The sequence below is a fragment of the Primulina huaijiensis genome, chromosome 11 (assembly GCF_012295235.1).
Source record: "Primulina huaijiensis isolate GDHJ02 chromosome 11, ASM1229523v2, whole genome shotgun sequence".
Lineage (NCBI taxonomy): Eukaryota > Viridiplantae > Streptophyta > Magnoliopsida > Lamiales > Gesneriaceae > Primulina > Primulina huaijiensis.
The window spans coordinates 17256446-17270350 of NC_133316.1; positions in this window are offsets into that span (position 1 = coordinate 17256446).

Here is a 13905-nt window from a genome sequence, read left to right on the forward strand (position 1 = left end):
CTCATGAAGATTAAAAAAAAAAAACAAGAGAGAGGAGAAAGGCACAAGGAGAGTTGTTTGGAGTTTTGTTATTCTTTACTTATTTTCTTTTGCGCTAAGTTGTCTCTTGTTTTTAATGACCTGATGTTGATTAATACTCTATTTATTACTTATGGTCAATACGCGTTCGTTTTAGGAAAATGTTACATAGAGTTATAAATTAGATCACAAAGTACATTTGAAAATTACAAAATTATCCTTGCGTTTTATTTGGAAATTTATTTCAAACATACATTTGAGATAATTTTATCATTTCAAATACATTTTGTAACACAATGTGTAACCCGACCCTTCATTACATATCTTAATGTTCCTGAAAAAATGTGTTTAAATTAAAATTGAATTAATTAAATCACGAATTTGTTTTTTTTTTTTAAAAAAAAAAGAATTACATCGAAAAATCCAAAATGGTGTGTAAAAAATGAATTTAAACAATTTTCTAGATACATATTTTAATAACTTTATGTTTGATCCATAATGTTAAATTAAATTAAAAAATTTCAAATGGAGGGCATAATTCTAGAAAATATGTTATTGAATATTTTAAATCCACAATATGATTATGGCTTATTTTATGCTTTTAGTTGGGTTTTATCTGAATATTTAATATATCAATAATGATAACAACGTGCAAATATGCAATAAATTAAAATTTAATATTAAAATAAAATATTCTGTTTTTTAACATTTTGTGCGAATTGTAAAGAAGTTAGTATGATTTTTTTTATATTCAAAGTTACTATTAAGGCTTTTATTTTATTATATTCTGTTTAAAAATAATAATGAAATAATGGAGAAGAGATATTTTGAGGAAAAGAATTATTATATATTTGAAAACAAAATAATAATAATAATAATAATAGTAGTAATAATAAATTCCTGAAATTAAAAATAATGGTATTTTTCGTTTAAATTAAACGATGACGTGTAATGTTATGATTGGAGAATCCCGTGACATTTCAGACCATTGATCACAATTGTGGGTCCAACGTCGGACGTGTTATGCACTGACCTCTTCGTATAATTTTTTTTATGGTTTGATTTTTGCCTTTAATGGCGTGATGTATACTTTGTTTGGTTTTGGGCTCTAATTGAATAAAGGAAACCCAAGAGGTTGAAATTTCAAATACATGGCAAAAATTGAGTGGTCCAACCATCTAGACCTGGCCCGGCCCGGCTCGTGGTCAACAGGTCCGTTAAACGTTTTGACCTGGAACCGTGACGGTCCATATGTGGGGCCGGCTGCGGTTTTTGGATCTTAAATTCGTCGTCCTCAGGGTTGGTTTTTTTTTTTTTTACTTTTTTTTTTTTTTTAAGAATCGGTAACTGAGATTTATGAATTTAAATTGATGGAAAATGTACAAAATAAAATTAAAAAATACACGCATTAACAGTAGGGGTGGGCGTCGGTCGGTTCGGTCCGATTTTTCTCTATAATGGTTCGGTTTTTCGGTTTTCGGTTTTCGGTTTTGAATATATCTGGTCCAAAACCAAACCATTTTATTAAGGTTCGGTCCGATTTTTTTGTAATACGGTTCGGTTTATATGGTCGGTTATATACGGTTTTATAATATTTTGTTAAGAAATAAAATTATACATCACTTGATGCTTGATGGATGTAACACATATAAAAGAAACAATGACAGTAGATGAGTAGAACATGTATGATTACAATACACTTATGACTTGACAATATAAGCTTCAATAACAATTTGAAGTACAGTTTCAAACAGTAGCTCTTCAATAAAATGATACACGGTCATTAAATTTCAATTCTAAGACTCCAAAATGCACATAGATTTTGCATCTCAAATCTCAATATATTTAACAATATGAGCTTCAATAATAATTTGAACTTCCAATTGTCAAACTCCAAAATCTTGTTTTGTAAAATTAGAAACAAAAATGACATTAAATTCATCACAATGGTCATTATGAATCACAATCTTGAAGCATAACTTAAATATATGTATATACTAGCGGCTGAGGCACACGCGTTGCGTGTAACATAATATTAAATATTTGAAATATTGTTTAATCAATTAATAAAATGAATATTATAATTAGTGTGTTCGTACACATTGTTCTGTATGACAAAAAATCTTTTTCTCTATTAAACTTAATTTCAATAAAAAATTATAATAATATTATGGTAGAAAAAATAAAAGTTTTTTGCGTTAAAAATACTAACTGTAAGGTATTTTTTAAATTGAGAAGTTTTCAAATATGTTGGTACGATTAGGGCTTCCATTTATAGTAGAGATATGTGGTGTTGAAGAGGAGGGTAAAAAGGGAAGAAATTTTGGTGTCCTCCAAAAGCAGTTTTTCTAACCCACTCACACTTAATAATATAGTATAGATACATAAACTTGCTGAAACTAACAAAAATATTTCTCATTTATTAGCCTATTATACAAAAAGTCTTATAGTTAAATATAATATGGTCGGTTCGGTTATTTCGGTTTTCTGATGATCAAAACCATAAACCGAACCGAAAAATCGAATTTTTTAAATTTTGAAACCGTAACCGGCCGAAAAACCGATAAAACCGAACCATTTAAACTGAATTTTTTGGTCCGATCGGTTATTTCGGTTTTAACCAAACTATGCTCACCCCTAATTAACAGTATTATTTTGAGATAAATTAAGGAAGATCAAGAAAAAAAAANTATGATATTATTAAGTGTGAGATCCTTAGAATAACTACATTAGATGACACCAAAATATTTAATTTTATAATTACTCTTCTTACCCTACTAAAAAACTCCTCAAGTTACTCCATATTTTACATAGAAAAAAATCTAAACAAAACTTCCTTTTTAAATTGAACAACTCTTCTAAATTTAAAATAATTTTGTGTTAATTGTTTAGTATTATTTGATCAAATTAAAAATAATAATAACACGTGCAACGCATGTGCATCTTTTACTAGTATATATAATTGTTTCTAATATTTGGAAATAATATTTACGAGTGTTTTCAATTGTCTTTTATATGTCTATTTTAACAAAAAAAATTTAAAAATTAAAATATAGGGCTGACCTGGACAACACGGTTAATCGGGTCCGGATCTGGTCTGTCGGATCTGCAACACGGCTTGTAACCGTCATAGACGGTTACGGTTAATCCCGACCCTAACCCGCAGGGTCTAATCCGGACCAACCCGAGGACAGGTCTACAAGAATCAAAATGGATGCAAAATACTCGAATCGAGTTTAAATATAACTCTTGTTCATTTTGAATCAACCCATTCTGAAGTCGAGTTTAAAAAATATATGTAATATTTGTGCAATTAGAATTCAAAAAAAATATTTCACAATTTAAACATATTAAAATTAAATAACAGTAATCTCCTGGCATTCCTCGTTTCACCCAAATTTTTTGACTAATTCATATCATTATATACCTATATTTCAATTGTATAAATTTATGCCTATAAATTTCCTTCTCTTGATAAAAATTTAAGAGTGTTGTGAAAAAGTAAAAATTTACGGTAAAAAGTAAAAATATCAAACTCTCAAAATTATCACACTACACACTTTATATTATTTTTCTCTCAACTCAATTGTGATTTTCTTCACAAATGAGAGATCTATTTATAGAAATTTTTTACAAATAATCCAAAAATAAAATACATCATTACCTACATCATCACACACTAATTTTCAATATTCAACACCTAATTTTACCTAATTTTCAACATTCAACATTCACATTTTCAACACAAATATTTAACACATTTTTAAATAATTTTTCAACACTCCCCCTTGTGATGATGATCATAATGATTGTATACATTACGTGTTTTTATACTGCCTCGTTAAAAACCTTACTAGGAAAAACCCATTGGGATAAAAACCATAGTAAGGGAAAAAGAGTGCAGTCACGTAAACTCCCCCTCATGTTGACACGAACAATTCTTCACAAATTTCGTAGATTGCGCATCCCAATATTATATATGTGCTTTCTGAATATTGTCGTAGGAAGTGCCTTTGTGAAGAGATCTGATGAGTTTTCACTTGATTGAATGTGACGAACATCAATACATTTATTCTTCTCAAGCTCCTTGGTGAATGCGAAGAACTTAGGAGGAATATGTTTAGTTCTGTCGCTTTTTATGTATCCTTCTTTCATTTGAGCAACACATGCAGCATTATCTTCATATAGTATCACAGGCTTCTCGTCGAATGATAATCCGCATGAGATTTGGATATGTTGAGTCATTGATTTTAACCACACACATTCACGGCTTGCTTCATGTAGTGCAATAATCTCGGCATGATTTGATGAAGTTGTTACAAGTGTTTGTTTCTGTGAACGCCAAGAAATTGCAGTGCCTCCACGAGTAAATACATATCCAGTTTGAGAACGTGCTTTGTGTGGATCAGATAAGTATCCAGCATCGGCATAACCAATTATACTTGGATTAGCATCTTTTGAATACAAAAGTCCCAAGTCTGTCGTTCCTCGTAGATAACGGAATATATGTTTAATTCCGTTCCAATGTCTCTTTGTTGGATATGTGCTAAATCTTGCCAATAAATTTACGGCAAAAGATATATCAGGCCTTGTACAATTTGTAAGATACATAAGGGCACCGATAGCACTTAGATATGGTACTTCTGGACCAAGAATATCTTCATCATCTTCACATGGACGGAATGGATCCTTTTCTATGTTTAATGATCTAACAACCATTGGAGTACTTAAAGGATTTGATTTGTCCATATTAAAACGTTTAAGGATCTTTTCTGTATAATTTGTCTGGTGAACAAATATTCCACATTCTTTTTGTTCAATTTGTAAACCCAGACAATACTTGGTTTTTCCAAGATCCTTCATTTCAAATTCTTCTTTCAAGTATGACACAACTTCTTGAATTTCCTTATTTGTTCCAATGATGTTTAAATCATCAACATATACAGCAATAATTACGCATCCGGATGTTGTTTTCTTAATGAAAACACAAGGGCATATTGAATTATTTACATATCCCTTTTTCATCAAGTGATCACTTAGCCTATTATACCACATTCTGCCGGATTGCTTCAACCCATATAATGATCTTAGTAATTTCACAGAATAACATTCTCTGGGTTTTGAACTTTGTGCTTCAGGCATCTTAAATCCTTCAGGGATTTTCATATATATATTACTATCAAGTGATCCATATAAGTAGGCTGTAACAACATCCATAAGACGCATTTCTAAATTTTCAGATACTGCCAAGCTAATCAAATACCGAAACGTAATTGCATCCATCACAGGAGAATACGTTTCTTCATAATCAATTCCAGGCCTTTGAGAAAAACCTTGTGCAACAAGTCGAGCTTTATATCTTACTATTTCATTTTTCTCATTTCGCTTTCGAATAAAAACCCATTTGTATCCAACAGGTTTTACACCTTCAGGTGTAAGGACTATAGGTCCAAAAACATTACGTTTATTTAGCGAATCCAATTCAACCTGGATGGCATCTTTCCATTTTATCCAATCCTGCCGATTTTTACATTCACCAAAAGATTTTGGTTCATGATCTTCATTATCATTTATGATGTCGATTGCCACATTATAAGAAAATATATCATCAATTTCTTCTATATCTTTTCGGTTCCATATTTTTCCAGTATTAATATAATTGATAGAGATTTCATGATTCTCGTCAGTTTGTGGTTCTGACAAAACATTTTCATCATCATGTGTTTCTTCAGGAACATCATTCTCTATTTTGTGATCATTATGTGTTTCTTCAGGAACATCATTCTCTATTTTGTGATCATTGTGTTTCTCTATGAATTTTCTTTTTCGAGGATTTTTATCCTTGGAACCAACTGGCCTTCCACGCTTCAGGCGTTTAATGACATCATGACTATCTTCAATTTGTTTCTTCGGAATTTCAATTCGAGCAGGGGCATTTGCAGCATGTATATATGATTTAGTTACCCCTTTTGTGTCTGCAAATGCATCTGGTATTTGATTTGCTATTCTTTGCAAGTGCACAATTTGCTGTACATCTTTTTCACATTGTTTTGTTCTTGGATCCAGATGTAACAATGATGATACATACCATGTAATTTCTTTTTCGGTATGTTTCTGTTCTCCCCCTAACATTGGGAAGATTTCCTCATTAAAATGACAATCAGCAAAACGTGCTGTGAACACGTCGCCTGTCTGTGGTTCAAGATATCGAATGATCGATGGACTATCATAACCAATATAAATTCCAATCTTTCTTTGAGGTCCCATTTTCTTTCGTTGAGGTGGTGCAATAGGCACATACACCATACATCCAAAAATTCTCAGATGAGAAATGTCTGGTTCTTTACCAAATGCAAGCTGCAATGGGGAGTATTTATGATATGCACTTGGTCTGATGCGAATTAATGAAGCAGCATGTAAAATTGCATGTCCCCATATAGAAATAGGGAGCTTTGTTTTCATAATCATTGGTCTAGCAATCATTTGCAGACGTTTAATCAATGATTCAGCCAATCCATTTTGAGTATGTACATGAGCAACAGGATGCTCAACAATGATTCCCATAGACATACAATAATCATTGAAAGTCTGGGAAGTAAATTCACCAGCATTATCAAGTCTAATTTTCTTGATTGTATAATCGGGAAATTGATTCCTCAATTTTATTATTTGAGCAAGTAATCTTGCAAATGCAACATTTCGAGTTGACAATAAACATACATGTGACCATCTGCTGGAGGCATCAATCAATACCATAAAGTATCTGAATGGTCCACATGGTGGATGGATTGGTCCACAAATATCACCCTGAATACGTTCAAGAAACATTGGTGATTCAGTTTGGATTTTGGCTGGTGATGGTCTTATAATAAGTTTTCCAAGAGAACATGCTTTACATTGAAACTTATTATTCTGAAAGATCTTCTGGTCTTTCAATGGATGACCATGTGTATTTTCTATAATTCTTCGCATCATTGTTGAACCAGGATGTCCTAATCGATCATGCCAATTGGTTAATATTGAAGAATTATCAATTACCATGTTTGATTCAATGGGACGTATATGTGTATAATGCAATCCAGTAGGGAGCATTGGTAGTTTTTCAATCACATATTTCTTTCCTGATTTATATGTGGTAAGACACATATATTTCTCATTCCCTTCATTCATTGTTTGAGTATCATACCCATGGGAATATATATCATTAAAACTCAACAAATTTCTTTTCGATTGTGGTGAATATAAAGCATCATTGATCAAAAATTTTGTACCATTAGGTAACAAAAATTGTGCTTTACCACATCCTTTAATCAAGTCTACAGGACCTGATATTGTATTCACCGTTGTTTTTGTTGGTTTTAGTTCCAAGAAATATCTTTTATCTCGGAGGATAGTGTGCGTTGTACCACTATCGGGTATGCAAACTTCAGCTTTGCTCATAGCATTTTCCATATTTGAACTTCAAAAAATATGCAATGAAAAAAAATTAATGACAATACATATTTAAATATAACACATATCATAATTGTACAATAAAACATTATCATATAAATACATGAAAAATAAATTATTGTACATTTATATTCTACCACTATATTGTTCATTTTCAGAGAAATCATTGAGAAAATCTGCAGCATCAATATTGTTCATTTCTATCCCACCAACATATTGATCATTTCCAGAGAAATCATTCATAAAATCAGCAGCATCAAAATGAGTTGAATCACTCAAACGGTCACTTCGCTCAGTGAAGTTGGTCTCCTTTTCTTTCCCCTTTATCGATTCTTTATAAAGTTTGCAAAGATGCTCAGGGGCTCGACAAATACGAGACCAATGTCCTGGAGTACCGCATCTGAAACAAGAACTTTCAAATCTTTTCGAGTGATTTTCATTAACACTCATGTTTTCTTGATGCCTTTTCTGTGGATGGTTTGGGACGTTATTTTGAGATGAGTTATAGAAATAACTATCTCGATTATTTTCAAAACCACGGCCGCGTCCACGACCACGACCACTTCCTCGTCCACGTCCACGTCCACGACCTCGACCTCGACCTCGACCTCGACCAAAACCTTGTCTTTGAATTTGATTTTGGTTTCCAGGTTTAAATTCATTTTTACTTACAGCATTTACTTCTGGAAATGCTGTTGATCCAGTGGGTCGGGACTGATGATTTCTCATTAATAGCTCGTTGTTCTTTTCCGCCACAAGAAGACAGGCGATGAGTTCAGAATATCTCGCAAATCCACGCACTCTATATTGTTGCTGTAGTGTTATATTTGATGCGTGAAACGTGGAAAATGTTTTTTCAAGCATTTCCGATTCTGTAACCTCATGTCCACAAAATTTTAACTGCGAGATTATTCTATACATCGCTGAATTGTAATCACTGACTTTTTTAAAGTCTTGGAATCTTAACATATTCCATTCATCACGGGCGGTCGGAAGTATAACTTCCCTTATATGTTCAAATCTCTCTTTTAATCCTTTCCACAGAGCCATGGGATCTTTTTCGATGAGATATTCACATTTTAAACCTTCATCAAGGTGTCGTCGTAAAAATATTATAGCTTTTGCTTTTTCTTGTGATGAAGATATTCCATTTTCTTTAATGGTCTCGCTTAGACCCAATGACTCAAGATGCATTTCTACATCAAGAGTCCATGGCATATAGTTTTTCCCAGTAATATCAAGAGCGATGAATTCGAGCTTTGCCAAGTTTGCCATGGTGGTACTAAAAATTACGATGCATTTTATTAGTTAATGAATATTGCAATACAAAGTAATGGATAAACAACAAGTACAAGTATTCGTAAAAATAAAGAAAACACACGAGGAGGATATTCTCCGATAAATACAAGACTGGTGAGTATGATAACCAAAATAATTAAAAATAACCTCGTGAAAGCCATCTTCTTTTTTTCTTCGAAAATTTGATGAAGAATAATTTTTAGAGAAGAAGAGAAAGTTGGAGTGATTGAATGTATTTGTGAGATTGTATTTATAGAGCAAAAACTAGCCGTTTTGTTACCGTTTATTACCGTTGGTGTATAAGAAAATAAATGTATGTATTTGTATAATTTTATGGTAATAATATGGTGTATATAATATTAGTCATATTTAAATAATTATGTATATCATATCACATTATTATAATTAGGTGTCATAAGTTATTTTGTTTAAAAACCTTATAGGCTTTTATACTTGTCGTATCCCTTACCGGGAGTGTGGGATGTCGTCTTAACATCCTCCCAGGATTTATAACAAGTTTTTGAAAAAATTATTTTTATTATTTCTAACAATAACATTATATTATATATTACATATATAAACAATAAATAAATAACAGTAAAATAAATATTATTACTTTTGTTACCTTTTTCTTCTGTTCGGAGCTTGGAAAAATATGGAGGACTTTTAGAGCTTCGTGCTGATAACGTGTTGTGAAAAAGTAAAAATTTACGGTAAAAAAGTAAAAATATCAAACTCTCAAAATTATCACACTACACACTTTATAATATTTTTCTCTCAACTCAATTGTGATTTTCTTCACAAATGAGAGATCTATTTATAGAAAATTTTTACAAATAATCCAAAAATAAAATACATCATTACCTACATCATCACACACTAATTTTCAATATTCAACACCTAATTTTACCTAATTTTCAACATTCAACATTCACATTTTCAACACAAATATTTAACACATTTTTAAATAATTTTTCAACAAAGAGTCATATTTTTCATTTATTAATTTGACTATTTGACAAGATTCACACATTCTCACCAATTTAAGGGTTTTTTATTATTAATATTTTAAAAAATTAATTTCGTTAATAATGAAGATTGTGGTGTTTTGGCCACTATTTGTGGGGACCCTTGCAACTTTAACGTCCATTTTAGGTGTAAGCGAACACTGTAGATTCAATAATTTCAGACACCCATTGAGCATTCTTTAATATAAATAAGGCTTCCATGCAAACGAAGAGTAAAATAAACAAACGAAAAAAAGATAACATGTATTCGTTTATTTGAAAAGTGTGAATATTTATTTTTCTATCGTTTACATTTATTAAGTATTTTTTTAATTTATGCTTAATACCTTTTTAAGTTTATTTTTATATGTATTATTTCATTTTTTTATTAGAATATTTTGTTCTAACTTACTATTTTGACAATTTATTTCAGAATAACAGAAAATTGAGGTCCAAAAGATTCTAGTGTTCTCTACTTACAAGCGACACATATATCATCGAAACTGTTGATGATATTGCAAGAGTTAAGCGATCAGATAATCTGATTTGGATGTTGTATGTTGGAAATTATTTACATAATTGTGTCCTTGCATACTTAAATCATATGAGATTTTATAGGGTTTTACAATGTGGTTTTGGAGTGTTTGACAATTATTTGATTATTGCTCTTGTTGAACGATGTCGACGCGAGACACATACATTTCATTTTAGATGTGGTGAAACAAATGTTACGTCACAAGATGTTTCGATAATTTGGAATCTAACAATTGATCGTGACCCGATGACTGGAATAGATGTTTCACATACAGTTGTTCAATGACAACATATATGTCTTGACTTGTTGGGATTTGCACCATCATCATTGCATTTTAAAGGTGGCCATTTGTCTATGACTGAACTACGCGATCACTGCATTTCTACTCTTATTGACAATATAGTTTGGAAGTAGATGCCGTGAAATACACCCGATGTGTAGCATTGATAATTATTGGAGGAATATTAATCTCGGATTATCAAAGATGGTAAGTCAGACTCATGTTTTTTCAATTGTTGCGTGACATTGATCGTGTAAAATCTTATAGTCGGGGAAGTGCAATTTTAGCATTCCTATATCGCGAGCTGTACAATGCAACATGTATAGGAAACGATATCTGGATGATCTTTATATATCATGCATGTATAAATAATATAATTTCATTATTTAATACAATATATGTCTTTTTAACTGTTATTATTATTATTATTAGTAGATATGAACATGGAGCATGATTAAATTGGTTAACCCGACAAAGATGGGTTAACCGCTGTTGGGCCTCCAAGTCAACCGATGATATTTTTTCCAGTTTCTCCATAAGGTACACAATAATATTTAAAATTTGTTGTACTAATATAATCTATAATAATTTTTTATTTTTTTAATATGTAATCATATTTTTTAAATTATAAGAGAAAAAATGTGTTCAGTTACACATTCTCAGACTCACGTTGTAAAAATTATAAGAGATTGTATTGATTGTATGAACAATAATGAGGTATTTTTGGATTATTTAAATTTTGTAATAATTATATGAATTTTAAAATTTAACTTTTTTTTCATTTTAACTGGATCGTTTACAAGAAAATGATATAGATGTTAAGACAATTATTGATTCATATGAAAACAAAATATAGCGATGTGTTTGCCCTCTCATTTTCTTTGAAAATCGTGGAGTTATATCATCATAATCGAGTGATGAGACAATTCAAAATATGAATCTATTCCGATGTCTACTCTCGACAACGATGAACTTCATAATATCACGAGAATTGGTAATCGCAACACAGAATGGAAAGAATATCATCAAAATGCAATTCTTATATGGAACAGAAATTTAAAATATGTTTTCCAATGAGAACGACAAAGAAGACCAAGAAAAATTGATGACGAATATTTTCAATGATATGAGCGAATAATTGTTCACTTTATATCTCCTACAGTGTATGGGGTTGTTTTTCGGCCACATCCATAACCATATGTTTGCCGAACAACATAATTTTCAACAAAATATAAGTATGCATTCTCCTTATTCGCATCAGTCATAATTAGACTGGGGGAGTGACATAATTAGGACATCAAGTGGGTTTACCACTATTGGTTCATCAGCTGAATTTAATAGTGTATGACCTTTTTTTTGGATATGAAACTACAAGGTCATCTGGACCACCAGATTTTTTCGGTAATATTGGGCCATATGGTCCATTAGGTTTTTTCGGTAACACTGGCTCATCTGGTCTATTAGAGGTTTTGGTAATACATGGCCATCTGATCCATCGAGTTTTTTCGATAACACAGGCTCATCTGGTCCATGGTTTTTTGGGCAATACAGGGTCATCTGATCTATCAGGTGTTTTCGATAGTTCAGGGTCATCCGGTCCATCATGTTTTTTCGATAACACATGCCCATATGATCCATAAGCTTTTTGGGTAATAGAGGGTTATCTGTTCTATAATGTTTTTGGGTAATACAAGGCCATCTGGAACATCGGGTTTTTCAGTAATATAGAGTCATCTGATCCATCAGGTGTTGCCCAACATTCGTTTGTTGATCATTATTATCAAACTACAATTTTGTCAAATATCCAAAGTTCTACAGATCTTATTAATTGTTGGTTCACAACAACTTTTTCATGATATGCGTCCCGAGAGAAATGTTATTTCACCTGTCATTTTCCAGGTTATTCAAAAGAACAAAATGTTATTAATCAATATATTAGATTGCGTAGAGAGACGAGAAAATGTAATCCACCTGAGTGTGGAACTGGAAGCCATTTGTATTATGATAGTTTTGATGATGATTCTTCTAATTGAAATTTTATAATTGATATTTTTCTTATTAGAACTAGAAGTTATTTGTATCAACTTTATTATATATTGCACTAAAATTTTATCATTAAGATCTATATATTTTTGAATTATATAAAATACTGATTTTTATTTTACAAAAGTCAAAGACAATACTTTTGTATATCAACAACTAAAATTTAATATTTAACTTGAATAGATTATTGATATTGATTTTATTTTGAAGAAGTTAAAAAAAATTATATCATAATAAAAAATATCATTTGTATAATTGTATCCATTAAATTATATATTGCATTAAAATTTCATAATTAAGATCTATATATTTTCAAATTATATAAAATATTGATTTTACTTTTAAAAATTCAAATACAATACTTTGTATTTCAACTAAAACTTAATATTTAACATGAATATTCATTATAAATAAATTTAACCAACATCAATACAAAATACATATTCATTGATAAGAAATTAATTTTTTCGTCGGTTCTGTATTATTCAATTATCGATATCATTCAGATATCACATTCATCTGGTTCCAGTAATAAAAAAAACGAATAAAAAAGTATTTCATAATAAAAAAATAGAATAAGCAAAAATATATGAGACGAATTAAAATTAAAGGCATTTTTACATATGTATAATTCGTTGTTGTCTCTCTCTAACTACATGCTTATCCATATCATTTTTCAATTGAGTCGTTATGTCCTTACTAACTCTTTTTCTTTCATGTCTAACCAGGTTGTGGTGCAATTCAAGCAAGGGTGGATTCCAGTGTTGTTCATCTGCAAAAGGTTGAAATCTTCCCTCATACTTTGCTAGATACTCAGACGTGTTGTACCACGAGTGCACAAGTGTTGTGGGATCTAACGAGTACCATTTAGTGGTGCAAATAGCATGGGAACATGGGATGTCAAAAATTATCCACTTACCGCATGAATAGTAACTGGTCAATAATTTCACCACCTGCATATGTTGGCCAAGTTTTGGCCTTCGTCCAATCGCAACAGAAACAGTTTGCTCCCATACATCATATCAACAAGAAGTTCACTAGATTTTCTCACACATTCCCCATACTTCCAATATGCAATTTTCCTGAATCATGCGACTACCTCTGTTAACACGTTCAATGAAGTACTGTATGTATTTGAAAAGGGTCAAGTGTACTATCGCAGATATAAGAAATCTACAAGTTCCCTTCAACACATTGTTTTAACATTCCGACATATTGATTTTTATCACCCCACGACGCTAACAACCATCATGGGTCATACTTCATCTCTC